General features: G+C 37.3%; 1 long non-coding RNA gene across 1 annotated transcript in view; it reads right to left on the bottom strand.

The window, feature by feature from the left end:
- LOC107034310 (uncharacterized) overlaps positions 1–16234 on the bottom strand; it is a 44105-nt gene that overhangs the window by 21451 nt on the left and 6420 nt on the right. The gene's annotated exons all lie outside the window — the stretch shown is intronic.

The raw sequence follows: 16234 nt of genomic DNA, 5'->3' as shown, positions 1-16234 counted from the left end.
TGTGCCATGTCAAAATCTATATACTAACTATGATACAAAATATGTAAATTGCATGATCCTCATCTTTGGGAAAACTTCCAGACCAGCAGTAAATGCATAAAGTATCTTTATTTGGAGGGTGTATTTAAGAAGATAGGACCAGTTCATAGAAAGCTTTGATTGTCCAGCTAAGTAATCTGTAGTCATAACATACTTGGTTTCAGTTACATCAGATATAATGTTAATGTATGTGGTCATTGAGTTTAAACCTGACACTCTCTCATTCTTTTTTCTTTCTTTCTCCCTTCCTTTCTTTTCTCTTCCATCCATCCATCCTTCCTTCCTTTCTTTTTTCCTCACCTATATAGCATTTGTGTGTATTTCTTTGTAACTTCAGTTAGTTATAAGGACGTTTGAAAACTTATTATAAGTACAGAAGGAATGTTCGTATTTAATCTGAAAAATCCTTAGCTAAATTTATGAAGTCTGGAGAAAATATTTACAAATAGTTACAGTTTCTTCACTCCTTTAAGGAAGGTACCCTAACTAGGTCTGAGAGAGAAGTTGGGTTAGATGTCCTTTGCTGATTGATTCTTAGTAAATAGATCAAAATTATTTCTAAATAGCATAATAATGAGTCATGTGTAAATGTGTATTTTTAAATGCTTAAAGGTATTTGGATATAGTTTAAACAGTTTTCATAAAATTTTGTGAGAAATTCATTTACTTAAAAAGGAGTTTCTTTACAGATAGTACATTAGCCTGGCCTTCATCAGAATAATTACAAATTCAGCTTTAGTGGACTGTGAATTCAAGAGGTACTGTTGTTTTTTCAATGCTCCTCATTCCAAATGGAAAAATGAAGGAGAGTAAGGAAAGTGTTGTCTAATTCTTTTTAAACACATCACAGTATATGACACTGACAGTGGGCACTCACCAAGTGTTGCTGATTGATCAGGATGAAAGGACAGATGTACCCCAGGAGTGCCTTTACCAGTGTGGATGGTGCCTTTTGAGTGATAAAATCACAGGAAATAGAAGCCACTTTTACAAAAGAAGAAAAAGAAAAAAAGATTTGTGTCGTAATTTTTTCTGGTTGTTTTAGAATTTCCATTTTTAGATGAATTTCTCACTTGTGTGAATTTATGAAAGGCAAATTACAACTTCCAGTATTTTTCTCTCAAGCTATCCACTCTAAGCTATCCATTCTACATCCCTCAAATGATTCCATTCTGTTAGAAATGTTATATGTAATTCGGTGTTTACACAAGGAGTGAATTGCCAGAGACGGGTTGGGATTTGGGGTTTGGCTCACAAGCATCTCATATTGCCTCCTCCATACACTCATAGTAAGATTATGTTTAGGCGGTAACCTGCCTTAACAGCAAACCTGAGCAACTTGGAATAAAAAACACTAGAAGGTGAAATAGCCAAATGAAACTCTCCTATTTCCAGAGGATCAATTAGAAGGATCAGTTGCAAGATTAATATGGTATCGAGACTTGATAAAATCCTCAAAATAAAGGTCAAGATACTAACATTCTCAAATACTCAGACTGTAAAATTACTTATTAAATTCCCTCAATTAATTTTATCACATGCTTAGTGTGTACCAAGTACTATTCTAGACGGTTAGGGCCACAACACTGAATAGGACAAAAATCTCTCACCTTGTGGGGTTTGCATCAAGTGGAAGTGGGGGAAGGCATACAGAGCTCAAATAAATTAGTAAAAAATACAGTACATCAAATGGAGATAGGTACCCTAGAAATAAGAAGAAAAGGAGGATAAGGAATGATGGATGTGTGAGGAGGGGTTCAATTTTAGGCAACTGACTTGTCAATAAATAGTAACACACAAGAGCGGATGTGTTGCACATATATTCGGGAGAAGAGCATTGGTACAGCAAGAAAACAGCAAGTGCAAGGGTCTGAGCAGTGATGTGCTTGGCATGTTCAAGAGGAGTATAGAGCTATAAGACCTACAACCAGAAGAAGTCACTGGGAAGTAGATCATCTAGGGATCTTGCAGGCCACTGTTAAGACCTTGGCTTTTCTGTTGGCTTCTATCTTGAAACTAAGCTATAGTGTGACAAGAGGGCAAGCAGAGACACTAGTTAAGAGGCTGAATTGTGACTCAGGTGAGAGGAAATGACAGCTTGAAGGAATGGTGTAGGTGGTGAGATGGGGTCAGATTTTAAATGTATTTTGAAGGTACAAGTACCAGGATTTACTAATGAATTGATGGATTTTATGAGATAAAGAGTATGATTAAACAGGAATCCAAGGCTTTGGCTTGAGTAGTTGGAAGTTTTGGAGTTACTAACTGAGATGCGGGTAAAAAAACCTAAGTGGTGCTGGCTTGCAGACAGAGGATCAGATGCCTGGTTCTGGACAGCTAGGTGAACTTGCTGAGTGGCAGGTGCCAAGCTTGCAATAAGAGAATAGATCTGAACTAGGCTATACAATTTGGAAATCATCCCCGTATAGGTGGTATTAAAAGAGACAAGAATGGATTTGCCCATGAGATCAAATTGCCAGCTCCAATGCTGTTGTTTTTTTCTGATGGTGATGGTGCAAGCAAGTTAATTTCAGGGGCTCTGACATACTTGAAGTTAGTCTGATGACAATGTTGGACACAAATGTTTTTTCTATTTTTGGCTTTCAACTTTACCATTGTCATCTTCACTGTGAAAACATGTGTTGCTAAATGAGGCTGGCCACTAGTGGGCACTAGTAAGCCTTCTAACCTCAAGGCCCCACTGGGAGACAATACTACACTTTGTTGTAGTTCAAAACAAAACAAAACTCCACAATGTATTGGCAAATAATGAAAACTTTACAGCAAATTTTGTGATTTGACAAAGAAGAAAGTTGACACTGCACACTACGTAGAAAAAATGTAGTAAAAACCTTCTTTGATCTACCCACCCCTCCCAGTTTTTCTTAGGCTACCAGCTGTCACATCTTCATTCTCTTCCTCCATCCCCTCCACTGCTTCTCAGAACCCTGCTGACTACCCAAACAATTTATTTCTGGTTTTAGGCTTGCTTACTCTTCACCCTCCACAAAACAAAACCACTACCTACATGTACCCAATCTATTTTCCCCACAAAGCAGTTTAGCAACCTTCTGCTGTAACTTAAGTTCATCGTGTGTGAGTGTGTGTGTGTGTGTGTGTGTGTGTGTGTGTGTGTGTGTGCGCGCGCGCGCGCGCGTATGTGTGTGAGGGAGGCAGAGAGAGAGAAACACACAGAAAACAGAGAAAGAGAAAGAAAGAAACTGGGTGTTGAAGACATAACTCTCCAAATCAATGCACATTTGTTTCCAAGTTTGGATAAGAACTACAATGTAGGCTTAAAATGTATTATTTTTATTTGGTCATAATTTGAATAAGGAACAATATAAAATGCCAAGAAAAATTTGATCATATCTTCACAATCTTTTTACTAATCTTTACCATCCTATTACTTATTCATGTTAATATAATTATTTTCAAACTCTCTTCCTCTGCCATATAAATATGCATCATTGGATAATTGGCTATAAACCAGTATATGTTCTATTTTAACATTTTTCCTTATACTATTCTTCTCTACTACTTCTTTACCACTGTGGATACTGTACTGTGCCATCAGAACAGAGGGACTTACTTCCTCAGCTGATGGGAAGAATTGTCTTCTGTAAAGAGAGCCTCCTTACTCAAATTCATGCCTTTGAACTAAGGATAAAAATTGCTCAGCGTCCTTGTCCCAACCCAGGATATCTCGGAAGGGTCACTCCAGCTCCAGGGCTCACTGTGGTCAGCCAAGGGTGTGTTGTGGCTGTGTCACAGCCCAACTTCACCCTCTACCTCATCCTGCTGCATTCCCTTGCCCACAAGGGAACTGGTTCTGAGAGCTGTGCTTCAGAAGCTTTCTGCACACTTATCTCCATCTCAGTGTGTGCTTTCTAGGGAAGCCAACTGCAACGCTCCCTCATTGTCACCTCCTTCCAGAATATTTGAGGTTGAGAGAATTTTTCTCACACCTGTTCCTAAGCTGCCTGCCCTCATCTGCTTCTCCTTGTCACCCGTTCTTCTCTGTCATTATTCACTTTGCTGCTGGCCACTTCCTGAATTGCAATGCCGTTCTTTCCCAGAGGGTGTTCCTCAAGAGGGGTTCCTATGTGGAGAGGGACCATTCTCTTTACTGTCCTATGTTTTCATTCTGCCCAATATCATCCATACTGGGCTACAATAATATATCAGAATTATTGAAGCATTGCAGGCAACAGAAAGCTATTACAAGTAAATATGACTGACTCCATAGTGCCAAGAAGAGAAGCACAAAAATGTTAACGCCATTATTGGGGGACCCTCATGGACACACAGCATGTCTTTACTATTCTTTATTTTCAAATTCTTGTCTATATCCTCCCCCTCAACACACACATACTCTACAATAAGCATCTCCTTTTAAAAACATCCATAGTGTACCTCTTCCTTCTCTTTTAGGGAAATCCCAATCTCAACCTTCAAGATTTCTAGGATCGTCTCCCTCCATCCATTCCAGGGAGTACTAATCCAATTCTAAAGCCTAAGCATCAACTAGACAGTCCCATATGGGCACCGGCACTTGAAGTCAGCCTACCATGCAGTCTAGTTATCAATGTAAGGTACAACTCTGTCTCTTCAGTTTCCCCATTCATCCAGTGGTTCACTGTTCATCAACTCCAAATGAAAAGTTTCAGAGCTACCATTGTTTAACTCTGCACTCTGCAATACTGTACCCAGCAGCCAGTTCCACTTATAGAGGTAACTGTTACTTCCAGTTCTTGAGCTGTGAGTTGACTTATCTCTGGTTTTCATTTTCTATTGGCCTCTAAATTGGTTGTAATTCATGCATCTTGTTTTCCAGCCTCAAAAATTGTGCTGTTATTATCTCCTTTTCCATTCTTTTTGTTCCCATGGATTTATGCTTTAAAAGTTTTTATTGTCATTTTAATAGAGTTTTAGGAGAACCTGAGACAAATATATGTTCAATCCACTATGTTTAACCCAAAAGTCCAAACAGAATATTCTCAGAGTTAAATTTTGTCTTCATAGACCCTGGGTTTATAATAAAATTGTAGAAAAGCCATTATTATGAAATATAGGAATTAGTCTCCAAACAAATTTGTTGTAGGATAAATATTTTGGCTACCATTGAGTTTAAATCATATTGAAATAGGAGGAAAGGGGATTTTCTATAATTCCATATGAAATATGTTAAAACAGCATTTCAATATAAGGCTTTGTGACTATAGCCTGTCAGTTCTAAAATTCTCCAGTCCTTTCTGGGGAAGGCTTCTTCATCTTTTTAAACTTGTAAATAAGAAAAGCAATCAGGAAAGAGTATTTTCCCCAGTAAGCTTTTTCTTCACATTAATTTATGTCTCTTGTGTCCTATTTTTTACTTCAGTCTTTGTCAGGCTATAAAGTGGCATATTTTCAAAGTTATGGATACATTTCATATTTAAAGATGACAAAATATGCCTTTATTACCAGAGTAAGCCAAAGAGTTAGGAAAAATAGCACTTTGTTCTAGAGTATTAAATGAACAAGTCTGAGCAATGCACAACGCAGTGGGGGAAAAGACACATATTTAAAAAATATATTACAGGTCTAAAATGACTTCTCAAAGCACTGAAATATGTAACTGCTATGAGTGAGCAATACTCCATAAAATATAGTTGCTGATTTCTATTTTCAAGGGTTTTTAAGAGACACTAAAAGGTTTCTATTTCAGAGCAAAAAAAAAAAATCAAAGTCTCTTTTTACAAGAATTATACTTAACATATTAGTTTCAGATTATCAACAAAGTGATTCGATATTTCCGAACATTACAAAATGATCACCATGATAACTCTAGCTACCCTCTGTCATCATATAGAGTTATTACAATATTATTGACTATATTCCCTATTCTATACATTACATCACCATGACTTGTTTATTTTATAGCTGGAAGTTTATATCTCTTAATCCCCTTCACCTATTTTGCTCATCTCCCCACCCCACTTCCCTTTGGCAACTACAAGATTATTCTCTGTATCTATGAGACTTTTCATTTTGTTTTGTTTGTTCATGTGTTTTGTTTAGATTCCACATGTAAGTGAAATCATATGATATTTGTCTGCCCTCTAGGTCCATCCATGTTGTCACAAATGACAAGATTTCATTATTTTCTGGATAATCAATATTCCATTGTATATGTATAACACATCTTCCTTATCCATTCATTTATGATGGATCCTTTAGTTGCTTTCATATCTTGGCTATTGTAAATAATGCTGCAATGAACCTAGGGATAGATATACCTTTTCAAATTGGAGTTTTTGTATTCTTTGGATAAAAACACCCAGAAGTGGAATTGCTGGACTGTATGATAGTTCTATTTTTAGTTTTTTGAGAAACCTCCACACTGTTTTCCATACTGGCTGCACCAATTTACATCCCCCTTAGTGCACAAGTGTTCCCTTTTCTCCACATCCTTGCCAACACATGTTTTTCGTGATAATAGCTATTCTGATAGGTGTGAGATACTACCTCATTGCAGTTTTGATTTGCATTTCTATGATGATTAGTGATGTTGAGTCTTTTTATGCGACTGTTGGCCCTCCATATGTCTTCTTTGGGAAAATGCCTACTCAGATCCTCTGCCCATTTTTTAATTGGGTTGTTTATTTTTTTGATATTGATTTGTATAAGTTCTTTATATATTTTCAATATTAATCCCTTATTAGATATATCATTTACAAATATCTTCTCCCATTCAGTTGGTTGCCCTTTTGTTTTATTGATGGCTTTTCACTATGCAAAAACTTTTCAGTTTGTTGTAGTCTCATTTGTTTATTTTTGATTTTGGTGTCCCTGCCTGAGGAGACATATACAAAAAATACTGCCAAGACTGATGTCAAAGTGTGTACTACCTAAGTTTGCTCATGGGAACTTTATGGTCTCAGGTCTTATATTTAAGTCTGTTATCTATTTTATTTTTGTATATGTTGTATGAAAGTGGTCCAGTTTCATTTTTTTGTATGTAGTTGTCTAGCTTTCCCAACACCATTTATTGAAAAGACTATCTTTTCCCCATTGTATATTCTTGTCTCTTTTGACATAAATTAATTGGTCATATAAGCATGGATTTGTTTCTGGGTTCTCTATTGTGTTTGATTATAGTAGCTTTGTAGCATGATTTGGAATCAAGTAGCATGATACCTCCTGTTTTGTTCTTCTTTCTCAAGATTGTTTTGGCTATTCAGTATCATTTGTGGTTCCATACAACTTTTAGGATTATCTGTTCTAGTTCTATGGGAAAATGTCATTGATATTTTGATAAGGATTGCATTGAATCTGTAGATTGTTCTGGGTAGTACAGATACTTAAACGATATTGATTCTTTCAATCCCTGAGCACAGTATATCTTTCCATTTATTTGTGTCGTCTTCAACTTCTTTCATCAATGTCTAATAGTTTTCTAAGTACAGGTCTTCCATACTCTTAGTTAAATTTATTCCTAGGTATTTTATTCTTTTTGATTCATTTGTAAGTGGGATTGTTTTCTTAATTTCTCTAATAGTTTGTCATTAATGCATAGAAATGCAACAAATTTCTGTATATTAATTTTATACCCTAAAACTTTTACTGAATTCTTTTATTAGTTCTAATAGTTTTTTGATGGCATCTTTTGGGTTTCTAGTTACAGTAACATGTCTTCTGCAAATAGTGGCAATTTTATTTCTTCCTTTCCAATTTGGATACCTATATTTCTTGTTCTTGCCTAATTACTGTGGCTAAGATTTTCAATACTATGCTGAATACAAATGGTGAGAATGGGAATACTTGTCTTGTTCCTAATCTTAAAGGAAAAGCTTTCAGTTTTTCACTGTTGAGTACGATGTTAGCTGTGGGTTTGTCATATATGGCCTTTATTATTCCCTCAATATCTACATTGTTGAGAGTTTTTATCATTAATGGACACTGAATTTAGTCAAATGTTTTTTCTGCACCCAGTGAGATAATTATATGATTTTTATCTTTTGTTTTGTTAATTTGGTGTATCACACTATTGATTTGAGGATATTAAACCATCCTTGCATCCCTAGAATGAATTCCACTTGATCGTGGTGTGTGATCCTTTTAATGTGCTGTTGAATTTGGTTTGCTAATATTTTGTTGAGGGTTTTTGCATCTATGTTTATTGTGGATATTGGCCTGCAATTTTCTTTTCTTGTAGTGTCTATATATGGCTTTGGTATCAGTGTAATGCTGGCCTCATAAAATAAGTTTAGAAGTGTCTCCCCCTCTTCAATTTTTGAAAATAAATTTGAGAAGGCTAGGTATTAACTGTTTAAATGTTGGGTAAAATTTACCTGTGAAGCCATCTGGGTCTAGACTTTTGTTTCTTGAGTATTTTCTGATTACTGATTCAATTTCTTTACTAGTAATGAGATTATTCAGATTTTCTATTTCTTCATGATTCAGTATCAGAAGATTTTACGTTTTGAGAAACATCTATTTCTTCTAGATTGTCTAATATATTGTCTAATTATTCACAGTATTCTCTTCTGATCCTTAGTATTTCTATAGTATTGATTGTAATTTCTTATTTTTCATTTCTGATTTTATTTACTTTTGTCTCTCTGGGTTTTTTTTTCCCTTGATGAGTCTGGCAAAAGGTTTTCCAATTTTGCTTATCTTTTCAAAAAAACAGTTCTTGGTTTTATTGATCTTTTCTATTGTTTATTTAGTCTCTATTTCATTTTTTAATATCTGATCTTTATTGCATCCCTCCTTCTACTAATTTTGGGCTTTTTTTCCCCTAGTTCCTGTAAATGTAAAGTTAAATTATTTGAGATTTTTAAGATTCTCTCTTTGTCATTTTACCATTTTAATTATTGTTTGTCTCAGTGTGATTTTCTTTGGGTTCATCTTATTTAGAACTCTCTGGGCATTCTTAACGTGGATCTGCTTCTTTCCCAAGCATAGGGAAGTTTTCAGCCATTATTTCTTCAAATAACATTTCCAGCTAGTTCTCTCTTCTCCTCTGAGACGTCTATTATGTCAATGTTAATCCTCTTGATGTTGCCTCACAGGTGCCTTAAGGTAGCCTCCCTTCTTTTTATTCTCTTTTTCACTTTGCTGCTCTGTCTGAATGTTTTTCTTTGCTTTGTCTACCAGCTCAATGATTCATGTCTTTATTTCATCCATTCTACTGTTGAACTGCTGTTTAGTGTGTTTTTAAGTTCAGTTATTACTTCTGTTTGGTACTTTCTTATATTATCTCTCTTTGTTGAAGTTCTCTGTGTACATTCATTCTTCTCCCAAGATCAGCAAGCATCTTTACAATTATTACCTTGAACTCTTTGTCAGGTAGGTTGCTCATCTCCATTTAATTTAGGTCTTCTTCTGGATATTTGCCTTGTTCTTTGGTTTAGAACATATTCCTCTGTTTCCTCATTTTACATATCTCTCTGTGTTTGTCTATATGTATTAGGTAAAACACCTACCTCCCTAAGTCTTGAAGGAGTAGTCTTGTGTAGGAAATTTTCCATGTAACTGAGAAGCACAATCTCTCCTGATCGCCAGAGTCAGGTACTCTATGGGCATTTCCTGTGTGGGCTGTGTGAACTCACTGGCTGTGATAGGGCTGTGACTACTATGCAATGAGAGCATGCTCAGGGCACCCACCCAGGCAGATTAAGGTTTGACTGCTGCAAGGAGTGGGGATCTTGGGTGCTCACTAGCCCAGTTGTGGCCTATCCATTATGTGGGGATGGCGGGTTTCAGGGCATTTATCTGTCCTGGCTCTGCAAGAGGTGTTGCCTAATTTATTTCCTATATGCTCTTATTGTTAAGGGTTTGCCAAGACCTATCAGTGTTCCAATGGGAGAAATCTCATTTAGCACTGAGTTTCAGGCTCATTGGATGCTAGATTCTCAGGCAGCAGCTTTTAAAGTATGCATATATATTCAGTCCTGAGGGCTGCAATCTTAATCCCTGCTGTCCTCCAGACCAGGAGATCTAAAAGTGTCCTTTGGGAACAGATGCAAAAATTGGGGTTCCTGATGTGTGCATAAGTTCCTTTCTGGGAAGCCTTGCCAAACTGTAGTGAGGCTAAGGGGATGTGCAAGGTTGGTGTCTCCCTGCTATGTGTCCTGAAAGCATCTGCTTAGCCTTCTGTGTGAAAGTAAACTGAAGCCTGTCTTGTAGGGTGAAGGTTCAGACTAAGTAAACTGGTTTTTTTCCACTGGAAAGTTGGGGTTGTGTTTCAATTGTTGGTGCAGTGCCCTGGGGGTGGTAACCTGCCAAGATTATTCTGATTATTATAGTCCTGTGGAGCTCAGGAATGCCAGCCCCCTTGACCACCAGGGCCAAAAGATCAAGATGTGTCCTCTGTGTGAATCACATGCACCTGACGGCTTTAGCTAGGTAGCTGGAGAGTGTAGGAGGTGAGGTTTATTCTCTGGCTTTAGTAAGGCAGCAGGAAAATGACAACTGTGTGTGCCCACTGCCTTCAGTGTCGCAGTATCAAAGTGCTTTGTCTGTGCACATGTGTTGGCTTTAGGCCAGGACTGGGAGAATACCACTGCCTCAGCCAGTGGGCAGAGGAGTGTTGTGTTGGGCAGACTCTAGCTCTGGAGCAAGAGAAAGACACAACTGTTCAAGCCCACCTACCCCAGCCTGGGAGTGGAGGAGTGCTACAGCCACTGGAGCTCTCTGACCTCAGCACTGTGGCAGGATAGTGCCCACGATTTCTTGCCCCGATGTCCTAGTTTATCTGCCTGTGCTGGCAGGTTGGTGGAAGTACAGTGGTATCTGTTAGTGTGTTAGTCTCCAGTGAGTGTTTCCACCATTCCTATCCTCTATATTATGTTTTTATATTCACAAGTGACTCTCCTTCACATATAGTTTTGGCACTTTTCAAACTGCTGTTGTTTCTCTGAGTCTCAGGGTGACTGAGATTGCATGGGAGCCCTTTAAGATTAAGAGGAGAGTCCCAGTTTCCTATAGCACTTTGGGACACTTGGATGTCAGCTCTACTAGTTTTCTAAGCCAGCATCTTGGGTGCTCCTCTCTCTGGTATAGATTTCAGGGACTGGAGTGCCTGATGTGGGGTGCTAACCCCTTGCTTCTTCAGAAGTACCTATCTGTATGAGATCCCTCCCTATTGCAAGTCACCATGCAGGGGTGGGGTTTTTGGATGAGAGCATTTCACTGCCTTTCCTACCCAACTTACTGTTATCCTTTTAATTCTTTCTTGTGGAGAAACAGTGTTCAGTTAGTTCTCAGGGGTTTTTTTTCAGAGGGAATTAATCCATATGTAGGTGTATATTTATTGTATTTATGGGAGGAGGTAAGTTCAAGCTCTTCCTATACCACCATCTGGAACAGCTTCCTTCAAAGTCTCTTTTTGAAGAGTAGGAAGATGTTATTGATGGCCCTGGGGAATTTACCATATCCTGAATTCATTCTGGGAAAGTCAATGTCTTTAAGTTATAAAAACAAAAGCATCCATAAGAGACATATTGCTGACGTTGCCTTTTAAAAAACAGAAGTAAATACCAAGACTGGAGGGATAATAGGAAAGCATACAGTTCCAAACCAACAGAAGTTTAAATTTTTTTTTTTACTTTACTAGGGAACTAATTCTCATTCCTTGGGTCACCTACATTTTGCTGATTATTTTGCATTCATTAAAGACTTTTATTTATTACTTTGGTATTTTCCCAACAGACTGGCTTTTTTTTTTCTCAGTTGTTTGGTAGTTTTGATATGAGATAATGAAATAACCAAATGGGACAGGAACCACATTTTGTCCTTTTCTTCATACATGGTAAAGTTTTCTATTCTTCCAATTCTCTTAACACCTCATTATGGTGTAAACCATCCACTCTAAATTTGCCTTTGGAGTTGAGAGTATTGAACACCCTCTTTTGAAGACTGACAGGAATATTACTTTCTTCAATCATGGCCCAGAGAACACACTATATTGTAAAGAATGTTTTTCTGTGATGAGTACTTCAAAAACAGACCTTTTTATTTTGGTCCATAATTCACACATTTTATATGAAGGATTTCCATTTCCATGCAACCTGCCACTTGTCATGTCAATGTTATTACCATTGTGTTAGATTTACCCATTGAAGATACACATGCACAGCTTAAGCTGAAACACATACATACACACCTACAGAAATAGTGGTCTTTTCCTTTCTGGTGAGGCTAAAACTTGGAGGAATACACATATCCTACGTACCTTAAATAATGTTGGATGGGAAAATCCAGTGTTCTTGAGTTACCTTAGAATTTTGCCTCTGGTGAGCTCCCTGATTCGCCTTAAAACAGTTATCCAGTCTTACTCTTGTGGTGATGACAGTGCTATAGGGTAGCTGTAATCAGAGCATTGTGAGGTTGAGTGATTTAAAACCTTATTTTTAGTACAGGTGGTTTCTAGCCTACATTACAGTCTAAACAGGAAAACAGGTGGCACAATCAAAGTGGTAAAGAAGGTTTTGAGTGACTGCTTATAGAGACATGGGCAGTGTGAGAGGAGTCAACAAGTCAGAGAAGGACCTACAGTCCAGCAACAGCAGCAAGTCCTTAATGTCCCTCAGCCTGAGGTGCTGAGGGGTGAAAGTAGTTGAGCAGAATCTGTGAGAGCTGCATCTGTGGGAACTACAGGCTGAAGAAGAAGAATGCAGTCACTGCCAAATTATCGCCCAGCAGACAGCGCTGGAGTGGTTGCACTAACTACGGTATGACTTCTCTCTCTGAGCCTCCCACAGGCAAAACCTAACCAGGAGCCCAAAGGCAAGGGAGCCCAGATGATGCAGTCTGCAGAGGGCAGCCTTCTGGGCACAGAGCCAGACTAAGAAGAGAGTAGTTCTGGAGGGAATGGATGAAATATTCCCTTTAAACTGAAAATGTGCTCCAATTACTATGAAACTGAAATTACAGTGAAAATGTGACTCTAAAGCTCACCTACTGATTACCAATTACACAAAAGCCCAAATGATAAAGAGCAGGGTATAAATGAGCAATTAAGGTTGGAACCCAAAATGAACTGAAAAATTTAATAACGTGCTCAGTTAATATTGTGTTCATTTATTTATCCATTCAGTCATCTATTCGTCTATACAAGATGAGTGGTTTGCTACAGAATGTGATTTCTAGTCCAAGTCTAACTTAATTTTTAGTTAAAAACAAAAACATTCCCATTTCTAGTGTAGCACAGGGCCAGAATTAGAACTCAGGAATAATAGGAATATAACAAATATAGTTGACTCCTGAACAACATGGGTTTGAACTGTGCAGGTCCACTTATATGCAGATTTTTTTCAGTAACTACATACTACAGTGCTACACAATCTGCAGTTGGTTGAATTTGCAGATATTGGATCAGTTGTCAGGGATCCAATCATAAAGTTACATGTGGATTTTTCACTGTGCGGGGCTGGCACCCAAACTGCTGCATTGTTCAAGGATCAACTGTATACAACATCTTGAGTGATAAGTTTACATGATAATTAGGTTTTGAGTGCATATGCAGATACACCTGGACACTTTTTTGCTGAAGAGCTAGAGAAAGATGGAGAAGCAACTGGGTCCATTGGGGCAAGATAGAGAGGACTGGGCCAATTTAGGTTGGTAGGGAAAGAGGGGAACCAACAACCTGGAAAACTGGGTAGCAGCATAGCAAACATAATCACTGGTCCACACTCAGCTCCTAGAAACAATTCAATAGGAATAGCAGCAAGCTTATCTTCCCCATGATGAGTAAAATGGAAATCAATTTGCTCTGGAATATAATCAGTATCAGATTCTTTCTTATTCTGATAGGTATGGGACTTAGTGAAAGAAACAATGGGGTGAAAAGGGTAAAAAAGTAAAGCTGTCACTTTGGGGGAAAAAAACTTATCAATTGATTCTAAATACCTTTCATGTAATTGTGTAAATGTAGGCTTTAATTTTATACATTCATGCCGCCTCTTAACTCATCTGGAGTGCTACAAGTAGGACAAAGGAAGTAACTGCCCAGGCACTTATATAAAAGCTGGCTATAGTGTCAGACGGAGCTGGCATCTAATCCTGGCCTACCACTTACCAGATCTGTGACCTTAGGCAAGTTACTTAACCCCTAAAGACTCAGTTCCCTTATTTGCAGAAGATGGATAACACTGAGACATTTCTCATAGAGTTATTATTTGGATTGACTGAAATGATGCATGTATAGCAAAATGCCTGATACTTACTAAATCTCATTGAATGCTAGCTGCTGTGATGAAGATGATAACACCAATGTCATCACAACAGCAATGTCAGAATGGTTCTTTCTGATGGTTATTATTGCCAGAAGCAATATCTACTTAATTTCAGATGTGATAAAGTGGCATCAGTTGAGGATGAGTCACAAGTACATATTGTAAACAAAACTATTACCATCTTAAGATTTAAGAAAATGCTTTAGTATAGACACCTACAAATAAAGGAACATCCTGTGTAAATTTAGTTTTGACCACAAATTCCTCATAACTAGGAACAGGTAGTTCAGTAGCCTGAAAGGCCAGACATCCAGATCTTACTTAGTTTCAGTCCCTTTGGTCTTGATCTTTGTTTTCTTCTATAAATATAACCTGTCTCACTTAATCCTTCTTGGTCTTCTTAGCCTCAATCCCCAGGAATGTCTCTTTCTATACCGTTAAGGATATTGCAAGGGATGCATAGTAAGTAACCAAGTTTATTGAATAGTTATATTACCAGGACTTGCTGACTTAGTGCTAAAGTCTTAATGAGCTTCCTTTGTTTATCTCATACTTCCAATATTGCATCTTTCACCTCCTGAATTCCATAATCAGTAAACTGTGGAACAGGACTTTGTGTGCTACTTAAGCATGCTGGTTAGGAGCTAGGCTCTGGAGTCAGACTGCCTGTGTTTGAATTTAGGTGCCAATATTCATTCGTTAGCTGTGGGATTTTAGTATTAATTTACTCTGTCTTAATTTCCTCTTAAATGGTAACAATTATTAGTAGCCAAATTTTAGGGTTGTTATAATAATTACATGGGACAATCTCTGTTCTAGTCACCTAGCCTGGTACCTGGTGTATTGGAAATCCTCATTACATACTATTATTATAGTGTTATCAATACTACTTGAGGCTCTTCCCTGTGAGAGGATTATACTTTCTACTATGCTGAAGTTAGACTTGGCTAAGTGACTTGCCTTCACTAATGAAATATGAGGAGAATTGATGTATGCAACTTTAAAGCAGAAATTTTTAAAACCAGTATTCACCATAGCATTGCTCCCTCTGCCAAGAATGTACTTTTGAGATAGGCGTGCACCATGTGTCTAGGCCCTGGAACAGACACATCATGGAGGAGACTGGCAGCTGACCTGCCTAGGACCAATTTCATGAGCATGAAATAAAACTTTGAGATTGATGGGAGTTGTTTGTAATCATGCATAACTTAGAGAAAGCAAATATGCCATCAGAATTCACTGTCAGATTGTTGCTTGTTCACTGTCTTTATATCTGTAGGGCTTTGTTTCCTTTTTATAGAGTAAAATATAAGTTCTACGGCTTCATAGTGAAGTTGCTCATTTGTCCAATAGAAGACTTGACATCTGAGGGGTGTCACCCTAGGACAAGTTCATGTTACCGTCTACTCTGCTCCATCATTGTCTTATACTTGATACTCTGTTCAGAGTAACATGACAATTTATGAAAATTCAGTTATAAAATCTTGGTGTTTCTGCCAATGACACTCAGATAATTCAAAAGCTGTTTACTGCTATTCTTTTGTCTGGAAGAAATAATGCTTAAATATTTGAAATCCACATTACCATGAATTATTAAAAGAAAAAAGACAATGGTATAATGGGAATTAATTTACTTAATGTTTTCTGTGTGTTCTTGATTGCATGAAAATGAAAACTGGGAATTTTGAAGTCGCTAGAAGAGCTCATTATGCAATAAAATCCAGAGATTAAAATTTTTAAACACTTCATAAATTTTATGAAAAATTCCCAGAGTTTTCAATTATATTTAACACTACATGATTATAGATTTCAATGATCAAAACTGTTACAAAACAATTTTTTAAAATAATCAGTCCCCAAATTAATATTTTTTTCTAACTTGAATTTTCTTAAGACTATTTTATAGCTGTATCTTATCTTTTTAGGCAGCCACAAGGAATTACAGAAGAGAATGTACTCCTTAGGCAATT

Source organism: Vicugna pacos, chromosome 7 (genome assembly GCF_048564905.1).
Source record: "Vicugna pacos chromosome 7, VicPac4, whole genome shotgun sequence".
Classification (NCBI taxonomy): Eukaryota; Metazoa; Chordata; class Mammalia; order Artiodactyla; family Camelidae; genus Vicugna; species Vicugna pacos.
Note: the sequence above shows the minus strand (reverse complement) of the source record. Positions and strands in the feature narration are given on the sequence as shown.